This window comes from Neopsephotus bourkii, unplaced genomic scaffold (assembly GCF_033783945.1).
Source record: "Neopsephotus bourkii isolate Nb327-2 ecotype Australia unplaced genomic scaffold, CSIRO-AGI_Nbou_v1 NB_1388, whole genome shotgun sequence".
Lineage (NCBI taxonomy): Eukaryota > Metazoa > Chordata > Aves > Psittaciformes > Psittacidae > Neopsephotus > Neopsephotus bourkii.
Genome location: NW_026901866.1, coordinates 4,548,405 through 4,561,264, shown reverse-complemented (window position 1 = coordinate 4,561,264; position 12,860 = coordinate 4,548,405). Strand labels below are relative to the sequence as shown.

Sequence of the window (12,860 nt, the reverse complement as noted above, 5' to 3'; positions counted from 1 at the left end):
AAACATTTTTTATTTACTGCTTAATCCTCACAGCTACATTCTGGGTATACTGGAACGTTAGTGGTTTTGCTCTTCATTTTGCTTCTATTACATATCTGGTTGGTACCACAGAGAACCTGTTGTGTCAGGGCTATGTCCATGACCCTGGGTCCCAGAAGGATTTGTGAGAGATACAATGTGAGTTAAATACCAAATGATCTTTATGAGCATGTCTTTCAGTTGATCTATCCTCGCCATATCTCTCAAATTAGAAACTGGGAGATGATTGCTCAAATCCTTTTAGACTTCAATGAGTCTTGGAATCCAGCAAGAGGGAGAGATGTGAATGTTGGCCAGAATAACCTCCATTCTTCCCTCTTTTCTTTCAATCCTAATCTAATTGTCCATCTTTATTGTTCTTACCTCTTTCCTCTTTTTTTCCTATTTTTGTTGCTTTTTTATTTAATTAATCATAATTTGCATCCTCTTATTTTTCCTGTGAGATTTTTTATCTTTATTTGATTTAGGATTTCATTTATTGGTTTTGTTTTCCTTCATTATGTTTTCTACCCTCCCTTTTATGTACTTTATTTTGTTGAATTTCCTTTTGTATTTATAAAGTTGATTTTATGCCTGACCTTAACTGTTGTAGAAGTCCTTGTGCTGAGTATGTCTAAAGGGGCTGTTGTGGTTTTTGTTTGTTAAACCTTATGTTATTAAGTTCACTTGTTCAGCCACCCTTGATCAGATTTCGGACTGCATCCTATTTTTGTTGTTGACCTTCAGCAGTAAGCATCCTAAGCTGGTGGTCTCCAAATTTTTCTGATTGTACATCCTATCAGTAAACAGTTTTTGAACAGGTACCCCCAATATATGTGTATTTATTAATGTATAAATTATATACAGCTAATACTGTACTAACACATTCTGTATGTTATACACAATGATAGAAATTAAAAAGAGAATGAGATAAAGATGAAAGAAACACTATTTTTAAAGGTTTTTTTTTTTATTTATTAATGCTACAAAAAATATTTTTCTCCTCCACCCCAATGGATTGCCTTGTGCAGCCTTTGGGTTTCATGAACCCCACTTGGAAACCATTGTTCTAGATATTCCCAAAACAAGCATCAGTACCCCCAAACACACCTTCCAAAGAGCACCTGAGTTCTGTAAGTGTATCTAGTTTGCTGATATTTTTTCCATAACTGATAAAAGCAGATTTTGTAATGTGTTCAGAAAAGCTAGCACAGCAATAGTTAGTTGAAACAATAATTTCTCCAATTAATCTTCCACTTCTTTATTTTCTGACTTTTCTTGTTTATTTTTGCCCATCCTTTTAAAGTAAAAAATGAAATTCATTTGCAAATTGGTCACCCTTTTATGCAAGCCCATATATGATTCTGCTGCTAGATAGAAAGAATTCCTGTTATGTTTTAACCCAGTCTAAGCTTCCTTCATTATTAATTCTGCAATAGAAGTTCTTTTAACTTCATTCTAACAGAAGTTCTTATGCAGTTCTGTGTTAGTATTGGAAACAGTTTTGGTCTGTATTGCTAGTGTGTAATTATACAGTGAGAAATATGTCCTGTTGGTTATAAGTCTTGATTCTGAATGGCACCACGTACTTGAGGACGAGTAGCCCTGCTGCACTTTCTTCTTCTATTCTGCAATGACAGAAACATAAAAAATATCTAGAATGTCTCAAAATAAATACAGAGAGTGTTGCTAAGTAAGATGTGGTTTCGTAATACTTTAAAATTAATTTTCTTTCATGCCCTGTAAGCATAGTGATGCATGACAGATAAGAATTGACAAAGCCTGATGTATGATCATATAAATGATATGCATTACAAATAAAAGGGCATCCAAACTCATGAATATTCAAAAGCAATAACCTCATGTTTAGCTTTATTGGAATTCTATTTGCAGACATATTTACCCAACAGTCACCTTTGTAGCATTCTTTTCCCTGACTCAGATTTTTGTGGTACCTATGTATGACCTAGATCTTTTCTTCTTTTTAGAGTTCATCTATCCCACATGACTTTTTCCCAGGTTAAGTAACTAATTCACCTATGACATCGCATTAGTTGTTTTGGCAGTGGTGACATTTTTATATCTACCTGCATTTTCCTACCAGTTCCAGAAGCAGGAAGCAAAACAAGAATTTATGTAAAGTTGTGATTTTCAACCCACGTACGTTTCTGTGCTCATTTGAATTCCAAGACTGTCTTTTTTCTTTTCATTTGAATACTGCCCAGATATTTTTCCTAAAGGTAAACACTTCCAGATTTAATTTCCTTGTTAATAATTGAGCTCACAATCTCACTCCTTTGTGGCTTCGGCTGGGTATAACTTTGCTGAAACCAGCAGAACTTTACAGCTTTCAAGCAGATCAGCTTGGAGAATCTGGCTGAGCAAAGCAATTTCTTCATTATGACAACTATTTGATCTTGTTATAGTAATCTGTAAAATTGCATGCCGCAAAACACCAGTAGGAGTGGGGATGATAAGTAGAAAATTTGAGGACTACTGAACTGATGCTTAAAACACGGCAGTGCTACTTCTGTTTATTGTTAGGTCAATTAATCTGTACCTCATTGTCTTGTGAATAAAAGCCTCACAGGAATTTTTGGAGTTTAAAATTCACTAATAAATATGAAAAACTTAATTATACCAAATTGGAAGGCCTCTAAAGAGCTAGAAAGCTACTGACTTTAGTATAGATGCAGGTTGTTCAATAGCACAAGACTAACTACAGTACACATTTTAGCTTTTTCTCTTAATGTCTCAACCTTTAAGGGCTTACTTCATTTATATGCTTCCAGCCCAACTGACCTAATTTTCAGAATATGCTTAGACAGTAATTTTCAGTAGTTATCCTATTATTTATTTAATCCTGAATTTATTTTATGCTTGTATGGAATTTCACCTGCTTCCTGGTACTAATGAAATCAAATCAACAAAATATTTCAATCACTTAGTTTAATATGAATAATCCAGTTTGTGCTGGGGTTTGAACTCCTGCAGTGTCCTTTGAAGATGACAACCCGAATTAACAGGTTTGTAAGGTACACAGTGACTCATAATTAAAGGCTAAAGTAAATTTGCTAGTTATAGCTCTACCAAATAAATATTTCTTTATCCATGGGTATTTATGTCTTCTTTTATCTATAGATAGTTGTGTCCTTAATTTCATAGGAAAAAAAATATATATAGACAACTCTTCCTGTGCTTATTCCAGAGCCTATAAAGTCAATGAAAGTTTATTAAGTAGTTTGGTAGTTAATTCCCATTTTTCTTGCACTTGGGTACTTAGAATTCCCTACAGTGTTATAGGTGCAACAGTTTCATTCTTACAGCATCCATTTAGATAATTTTACCTTGACTGGCCATACGGTCTTCAGTGGGAACCAGCTTGACCATCAATGACAGAAAACCAAAACAGTGTGGATAAGTCCTACAGAAGACAAAGTAGTTTCCTTCTGTTTCCAAAGGCTTTGACACAATTTACATTTCACAAGAGATTCTGCATTAAAAGTCTTTACCTTTAAAATGGTGTAATTTTTGAAAGCACCATGGATTTTAATTGCTACTTTAAAAAATATATATGTAATGTGCTAAAGGTAAGGCAGGCTGGTGCTGCTGCAGTACCTAGTTCTTAGCTGCCTGTCACTCAGACAAGGATCTAGAAAATTTGCATATGACTGGCGTAGGTGTGTGGGTACCACCTAAAATGCATGAGATTATTTAGGCACTGGAACATTGAGATAATACACAGGAAACACTAAATCCTGCAATGTATCTGAAACTTCATTCCTTTCTGGAGTTAGTGTGCTTGAACTGGAGAAGCTATGAGGTAGATACTCTGTTTGCTTGGAAGCCAGAACCTAAAATCCTTGTAGAAATTGAGCATCTGTTCTTCCTGAGAAACTAAATAGGACTTTTTATTGTTTGTTTTGTCAGTTTTATTTTTATATGCCACCTGGGAGTGAAAAAGGACATGGACATAGAGGAGGATATTCCTTCTCATTTTTATTACAGATTAGAGGTTAGAGTACTCTGCTGGAATGTGAGATACAAGTTTAATGCTCTATTCAGTTCTTAGCATCCTAAGCACCATAATGCCTTTGAAGCTTAACAAATAAAATTCTGTCTCATTCTGTTGCATGTATTTCTGGTCATGAAAAAGCAAAAGGAGAGAAAACAAGAGATGAAACATGACTTTGAAATCTACTAGTTCTACTTGACTTAAGGTATCCTGGGTATCTGCTTTCTATTTTTTAACCCAATGCCCATGTAAAGCCTCTGTGAATGGTGGTGAAGGGAGCAGAGGCAAGTAATATATTGGCTAGAAAAGCAAAGAGTAACAATGAATAGGTAGTGTAGCCAGCAGGATCAGCAGGAAGGCTCTTGGTATGGCCTCTCTACAGCAGATGGGGAATCCCGTGTCAGGTAACACAGCAGGCAGGGGACAGCAGGGCTACAGGTGTCCCACCAGCCAGGTCGCAGTCCCACAGTGCCCAAATGAGGCAAAAAGGACAGGTCTGAAGATGGTGGCCAAGACCAAGCAAGAGTCCAGATCAAAAGGCAGTATCATGGTAGTGAGGCAGGTCTGATGTCAATCTGGGAAGTCAATCTACAGAACATGGTTCAGATCCATGGGTAGGCAACAGGTCCATAATGACAAGGCTAGGCTGAGATGTCAAGGTTCAGATGGGGGTCAGGAACATGGCTAACATGGGGTCCTGGGCTGTGGGCTGGGTGAAGGGAGCCCCAGGGTAGGACAAGCAGGGACAGTCAGGGCTGTGGTGCCCTCAGTGCCCTGGCAGATACAGTGTCCAAACGTCATGCGGTTAAACGAAGTTAAATAAACATGGGGGGTTTTCTCCTTTACTCTGTCAGTCAGTCTGAATATAGTCTGAATCCTTAGAAAACTTGGTCCTCACTCACTATCTCTATTGGAGGATAATGTCAATGCAAGCCCATCTGTGTGCCCCTATTCTCCTCACAGGATGGCTGATTTGAGACTTAGCAACCTCACCCAGCAAGTAACTTCTCTTTTTTTTACTGATTTTTACTGAGTTCCTTGTTTGAGGGCCATTTTTTCTCATTCTGAAAGGCAGTATGCTGTATTTTAATTTTTCTGCATGTCAAGCTTTGTCAAATGTCTATCCAATACCTTGATCTATGCAAGACACTGTGCAATGGGAGACATTTGCTTATCATGAGAGTAGTTTCTCTGAGGGCAACTGCATGGCCTGATATTTTGATACTATTTTGCAAAGTAGGAAAACATTGAGATTTTCTTTGTGGTTACTGTCTTTGGTTGTGTTTTGTGTATTATTTTTGAAGAAATTTTATGGGAAAATAATTGCTTTATGAACCATCAAATTGACCTTTTTTTTCCCCCTGAACATCTACTATGCTTACTGCAACAGATTAAAACTCTGTGTTCAGCAACATTTTTCCCAGTTGACTTAAATGATGAACTTTTGCCAATGAGATTTTACTGATGCCATCTGGTACTTCCTCTGAACTTGAATCACAGAGATTTTAGGTATATTACCTGTTCCTAAATATGAATTTAACCTTTCCATTTTAACCCTCTTTTGAAGAAGTTTTCCGGTTTTTGTAATGATTCAAATCCCCACCTGCAATGGATCATTGCTCCCAAGTTCAGGACAGTTTCTCTCTGGCCATTCTTTACAGAAAGAATGACAATAAATAGAAATTTTAATGATGTCTTACAGATGTTTTAAATGGAAGGGTACATCGTTGCTGTTTGCTATTTACCTGCAGGGCACGTTGAACAGCTTTATACAAAACGCTAACTTAAACTTGACTTTTAAACATCTTTGTGTCAAGCATTCATGATTACTAAGTTGGCTGAGCCAGTAACAGGACCTCCTATGTTAAGGATGACAGTAACTAGAATAAAGTATTCCAATACATTGGAAATCAAGCATTCTGTTCTACAGGTAACTCAGAAGTGCCCCTATCACAGGAGTACAAAACTTCTGGGGTAAAATGTAGCTCGAAGAATGTGTGGGTTTTTAGCAAGAGAAATAATTTTGCCAGAAAGTTACAAGCCAGTCTCAGCATCCTCCAGTTCTGCCCTTGAATTCACTTGCCGCAATGTTTTCTCCATATATCATAGTCCAGCTACTTCCTTTGTTAATAACTGAGATGCTTTTATCAAAATCATCGTACCACTTTGCAAAATTGTGGGTTGGAATCGTCACATTTTTATGAGACTCATCAAATATCTTTGTGTTCCTAATAGCAGCAGTAGAAACCATCAGCAGTAGAATCTTGTAAATGATATTTCTTTGGAAGGATATGTCTATCAATTGTGGCAAAGCAAACTGCTTCTGTGTACACCATAAATTCAGAGAGCCTTTATGTACTCATACTTGGAACAATGGTGTGCTTCTCATTCAACAGCTGGAACTGGTCTTCAGAAGTAGGATTCAGTTCTTACATGAACTGCCAATTTCCAGTGTAAGTTCAGTCACTTCATCCTGCTGAATCTTAGCTTCTCATCTGTAAAGCAACACTTCCCTCTCTGTTTAGTTTATACAGATTAAGAAATGTAGGCGCTCCTGTGTTAACGTGCAATAAAAGAGAAAGCATATAGAGAGGTTAGCAGAAAAGCCAGCATTTGATAGCTTCATTTATTAAAAGTTAACTCCTTAGCTAGAATGCAATTAGAGTAGACTGCTTCATTGTTGCTTTTCTTGTAATTATGAGGCATATGTCTCTGATTCTGAAAAACAAAAAGCAGCTGAGAAACAATCTGGAAACTCACACGGTGCTCTGCAGCAGCTGGTAGATTCAGATTCCTTTTGTTTCAAATTATTGAACCCCACTCATTGTGGTAGACTTCTGCTCACGTACATTGGTAAGATCAAAGTAATGCAGTGTGGTATAAATAAGAAGACCGGCCAGTAATGACAAAATGTGTACATTTCATCTTCCTATAACTGTATGCTAGTTGGGGAAAAAAAAAAAAAGAAAGGTATGCTTCTTATTTCTCTGGGAAACTCTTCATCAGTTTGATTCCTTTTCACAGAGTTGGTGTCTGCTGGTTTTGTATATAGGTGGCTGCACACAATAATGTATGTATACTGGAGAATATAGCACTGGAGAACTTACAGATATGTAGTGAGGAAGACAAAGATAGGAATTACAACAGAAGGAAGGTAATGAAACAGAGGATAGTAAGAAAGTGATAATAACATAAAAGTAAGGGAACTTGATGAAAAGGGGGACATTAGAAGCAGTAAAGAATGGAAAAGATAAATTCCTAGAATGAAACATTCTGAACAGTCTTTACAGACTTTGACATGAATTACTACAGATGGTTGTGACTCGGAGACGTTGCAGAAGGGCTTACAGAGAACTAGACTAAACTGAAAGGTTACAGAAGTGTGCTAGAAACACCACCATCCATAACTGATATACATCTGCTCGTGGCACTGGTTTGGTACCAATTGTGATGCTAAATTTGAAAAACAGTACATAGATAGGCTATGAAGTCCTGATCTCTTTCTATAGAACATGTCACATATAGGATCTATGGCAAAGAAATAAGGGTGCAGTGAGCTTGGAGGAAACTGAAGCTGGAGTGAGACATAAATCAGGGTGAGGAACTGCCTTTGCCTGCAAATTTCTGAGTCTGTGTCTTACATTCTTTCTCACTATTCTCCTTTGTCATCTTTAAGTATTTAGGTCTTAATCTAGATAATTTATATACTAATGAAATATATGCTGAAGTCCCATGTCATTTCATTATGTTTCCTGCAAATCTGGGCTTTTTACAGTCACATGCAAGAAGGAAATATAATTTAAATGAAAATAATCACAAATTTAATTTAACTGGGCAGAATTTAGCTTTAAGCACTGTTTTTTAAATTATACCTAATGTAAGATAATGTCATACTATCTCTGGTACATCTAGGAATTATGCTTTTGGAATTGTTATTCATAGATACTGTATTAGCAGCCAGAGACTCATCAAGTATCAAATGATGATTGTGTGATAATGAACAAGCACACACAAAGATGTTTTTCATGTTCCACCTTTTCTGATGTTTAGGTCTGATGTATTTTGTAACTGGGAAGAACCCCCAAAGAAACAGTAGAAATGAGACTGAAATACTGTCAATCATCTTTCTAATGTACTGCAGTTATCTCTCACTGCACAGGACTGGTAACCGAGACACATGCTGGCAACAGCCGAAGTGCTCAGGACTTATTTCTGCCCTCTTTAACTACTCCATGTTCCTCAGGGCATAAGACAGCCTGAGGAGCCTAAATTGTAGCAGTTTCCCCTAGCTGCCTTTGATTTCAGAACAGACTGTAATCTTCACAGTATGGAATGCTGGGGTCCTACCCTGTCGTGCGTGCCATGCTCTGGTTTGTGAGAGACACACAGCACTTCTGGAAGCCAGGCGTTCCTCCCTTGCAGCTGCAGTGCTTTTAGGATCTCTCAGCACTCTCTGAGCTCTCTTTCTGCTGCAGAGTGTAATCGGAGTGAGAGTCACAGCCTTTCTTTGTAAGTGGCATGTGGCAAATAATGGTTCTGGAGACTCGGAGACTGAGAAGCACAATTTTTTTTGCTGCCACTCACCTTCTCCACTTACGTTGCCTGTGCCTAATTCAGCTTCATAACAAGATGTTGCAGCTGCACCTCTAACTCCCAGTGGCCACCTCATGATTCCACCATTTCAGCGCACACTTAAGATGTTTTAGGTTAATTATAGATGTGCAGCAGTACATAAGCGAGTGAAAGACACAGAGAGATGATAACAGCCTGCAGCTATGTGAAGGGTTTAAATGCTGAGAAGGCAGGGAATATATTAAGTATGAAACATGGGTTACTACTAGGCTGAATGAGACATAATTAAGAAAGGGAAATACCTGATGAATTCTCTGGAGAAGTTTTCCTGACAGTGTGTTTATTAAATTGGGAAGCTGTCCTCTAGCAGGACAGGAGAAGGATTTCTCACTTGGGAGGCTGAAAATATAATTGGCAATGTGTAGTAGAGCTTTTCACAGGGAACCGCTTCAGGTTGGTGGTGACTGAAGATCTGTCTTTTCTGGCTTCTCTTTGTGTGTCTGCATGAACACAGAGACAGATTCACTACTACAACAGACATAGATAACCATGTATGACTCTTTTGTGACAGTGACTAGTTTGTGACAGTGATATTCATCATACACTGTATGTTTGGCATTCCCATCTCATCAAGACTCCTGCCCATCAATACGACTTTGCTGCAATGCTGCTTGTATTTCTAAAGCCCTTATAGCTCCAAACAGCTGCTATGAGACAAAAGAAAACCTGTCAGAGTGGCATTTGCTTCTTATTCTTGAAAAAGTAAAATTTCTGCTGAAGATTATGCTGGCCTAAGGCTTAAGAGAGGTAACATTTGGCTCTGTGCTAGGACAGATTTTATGTGTCATAATTCATTGGGCTTAGAAATAGAAGATTTTAAGTGAGCAGTTGTCTGCTTTAAGACCTGCTAGGTAAAGGTATACTGTACATGCAATGGTTTGGTGCATTATGAGAAGTTTATTGTTTTTTATTGGAACATGTACACATAATAAAAAAATAATCTGAAAGGATAAGGGAAAAAAAAATAGAGCACCTGATCCTACACATTTTCATTTCTGAATGCAATGTTAAGTACTGTAAATAACCTAAAGTCAGTGGTAACAAGTGTTCTATGCTTTACGGGTTTTGAAGAATCAAGGCTTTATTTTTAAGCTGAATGTTTTTCATTTACAGCTGAGAAGCAGTTGTGGGGATTTCTAGGCATCATAAGATCACAGTGTCTTTTTTTAATTCACATTTTAACCATGCAGAGGCAAGAACTGTTTTGATTTTGGCTGCAGTCACAGCAGCGTTTTGTTGGTTGAATAACATGTCCATTTTTGCCCATGTGCATGTGCCACACATATATAAATTATTTTACTACCCCTTTAATACTGTGTACACACTGAGGCTACATGCTCTTGTGTGTTCAGGCTGTTCTGGGGCACATGCAGATCATGCCCACTGCAGATCTCTCTGCTCTGCTGACACTCCATACTGCCTTCATTGCCTTTGTCTTCGGGTTCACTCCAATACCTAAGTCATGAGAAATGTACACAGCATGCAGGGACACTGACCAGTCAGATGCTGGAGTATTTTTCCTCTAGATGACATTGCATAATGTACTTCAGTAGGGTTTTGCTTCTTTGCTTGTTTGGTTTATTTGAGGCTGTAATATTGTTTCAATGCAGAAAGCAGAATGATTTGGCCAATGGAATAACATTAGCTGGGTACTTTTTCAGTTGCTACAAGGAAACAGATGTAATTTGGGATTTACGTACATTGTGTGGTGCCCTTTTCATTTGACCTTGTAATGTGCCAGGGGTGTGTGTGGATTGATAAACTCTCATGTCTACCAGGATCCTATATGTGAGTCCTGGAAATTTAAAACTTGAGGAAAGAGTAGAAAAAGGCAGTAATTTTTTACAAAGTAAGCAAGAAAATACAGACTGTTTGGTGTAGATTTTGCAGCAAGGGATGGCTTTGTCTCAGTTGCAGCAGCGTCTGCCTCTCTAGCCAAAGGGAATGTAGGATGTGACAGGGAGAATCTGATTGGGGAGGAATTCAATGCAGCTATCAGCAACGGGCTTCTATGTAAATACTGTAACACCTCTGAGCCGAGGAACAGCTGAGATAACACTGTAAACCAATCTCTAGTGCCGGAGAGGCTGGCCAATCCCTCACATTAGAGGGTTTCTGAGCAAAGATGTTCTAGGGAAAAAAAGAAGCAGATTTAAATTATGTATGGCAACTTACCATGGAGTAAAAGATGCTGACTTGGTTTTTTATTTGAAAGCAGCATATGGTAACGTATTTATCAATACTAGGAAAACAAAGAGCCAAAATTTGTCCAAAGCAGAGGCGCTGAAGCAGTTTTTCCCTGCTTTGACCTTTTGAGGTCACTGTATTTCACCTTCCTTTCTTAGGTAGCTAAGAAAAAAATGTAATACATACATATGTATATATACACAGCTATATACATGCATATATAACAGATATGTGCATATTTATATGTATATACACACGTATGAAATATACATACATACACCTTTACAGACAAATAGTCTCTCACCTGAAACAGGTTGTTTCTCCTCAAGGCATTTAAAGAAAAGCAGAAGCTGTCAATGGCCAAGAAAATTGTTGCTACATCTGCTTCAGAGTTGAGCTCATAATCGGGCACAACGTCCAGATAAACTGTGCCTGGGGTGGAGTTAACCAGCCAGTAATTGTTCTAGAAACGAGGAAACTGATACCACTATCTCCAATTTCAGACGAAATTAAAAGTCGAAGGGTCTCTGACGCCCCCTTTAGATACAGTTTAGAAATGAGTAGCCTTTAGAAATGAGTAGCTGGCGACTTCCAGTTCTGGACGCCTTTGTCAGAGCCAAACCACAGTGCAAGGATAGCTCTTACACCAGCACCCACCAGAGCCTCCGAACTGACGCTGGATTGCATTCACAAGCTCTTTTGTTCCACCTCGTTGAAGATGTATATAACTGCGTGATGGCTGCCATCTAATAAGCTAGAACTTAAGCTGCTGATCCAGTTTACCTAGTGTTCCCCTCTTGATCTGTAAATCCCACCCTTCACTTCTGTCCCAAACCTCAGTTCTTTTTCGTCTGCTATGCTTTACACAGATGGACGTTGGGCAGTTTTGTACACTGAGCTCCTAAAGGACACTGCACTACATGTTATAATGCAGCTCCTCAGGGACACAAGTGGACAGTCTCTGCATTCACATACCAGGCCAAGCCCACACAAGGGATGCCTCTCCAGTCTTTCTATTTTTAACTTAATAAATACATAAATAAATAAATAAAATCCTGAAGATACATGGATTTTCTAGGTTCCACTGCTGGAACGAATTATCAATGTGGATGTTTCAGAAACTGAGCAGGAAAACAACTGCCACATTACATTAATATCATAGATGGTTTTTGTCCAGGCTATTCCCATCTCTCATCCTCCATCCCATACATATCACTGCGTATTACTGATACAGTTCACATTAAAAGAGCAAAACCGGGGAGTTTAAGTGTGTGCATATTGACATAAATGAGCAGACCCCGTTTTGTGCTACAGGTGTCATTCAAAACCAGAGACAAGCAGGATTTTTGCCTCTCGTGCCCTTCAAAGTTTGAAAGAGCCTGAACGTGAGCTGCTCCGTCCTGGGGCAGCACGGGTCACAGATGCTGCCTTCACGCAGCGGGAGAACTTCAGTTGTTGGTGTCAAAGCAACCTCACGGGGCGCTGGCTGAAAAGCAGCCCGACCGGCTGGTTTTCGGTGGAAAACCGCTCACCGGGACAGACAGCACCGGGCAGCAGCAGCAGCAGCACCGTGCGGCTCCCCCTGACCTCGCCCGGACACACCGGCTCCGCCGTTATGCGCCGCGTTTCCGGGCACTGACACCCCGGGTCGCGGGAGCCAAGCCGAGCCGAGTGGAGCCCGGGCCGCCCCCCGCCCCGAGGGGTGCGCGGGTCTCCCTATTTGGCCATGCGGCGGGCCGGGGGCGCGCTGCCCCTCGCCTGCCTTACATGGGCCGTGCGCCCGGGCTGGCCGGGCTCCATTCATGGCTGCGCGGCCGCTCAGTGGCGCGGAGCCGACCAAATAAGGAGAAGGTGGCTGCCCCGTCCCGCGACGGACCGGCCGGAGCGGCCCCTCAGTCCGTATAAATTGGGGCGTCTCCACAGAGCCGGCACCCAGGCTCTCCTCCGCAGCCCCCCGCCGCTGGTGCTGGTCTGGTGAGTAGTGCGGCGGGATGGGATGGGATGGCAA

General features: G+C 39.8%; 1 long non-coding RNA gene across 2 annotated transcripts; it reads right to left on the bottom strand.

Annotated features, from left to right (window-relative positions):
* Positions 1-3,365: 3,365 nt before the first annotated feature.
* Positions 3,366-11,280, bottom strand: LOC133219963 (uncharacterized). 2 transcript variants are annotated; one of them, XR_009727586.1, is made up of 4 exons: positions 11,157-11,280; positions 8,908-9,105; positions 3,927-4,159; positions 3,366-3,442 (listed from the first exon to the last, which is right to left on the bottom strand). It is a non-coding gene; the product is annotated as an uncharacterized LOC133219963 (long non-coding RNA). The 2 variants fall into 2 exon arrangements; XR_009727585.1 differs by lacking the exons at positions 3,927-4,159; positions 8,908-9,105 and having other exon boundaries at positions 11,157-11,273.
* Between the last annotated feature and the right edge of the window lie 1,580 nt (positions 11,281-12,860).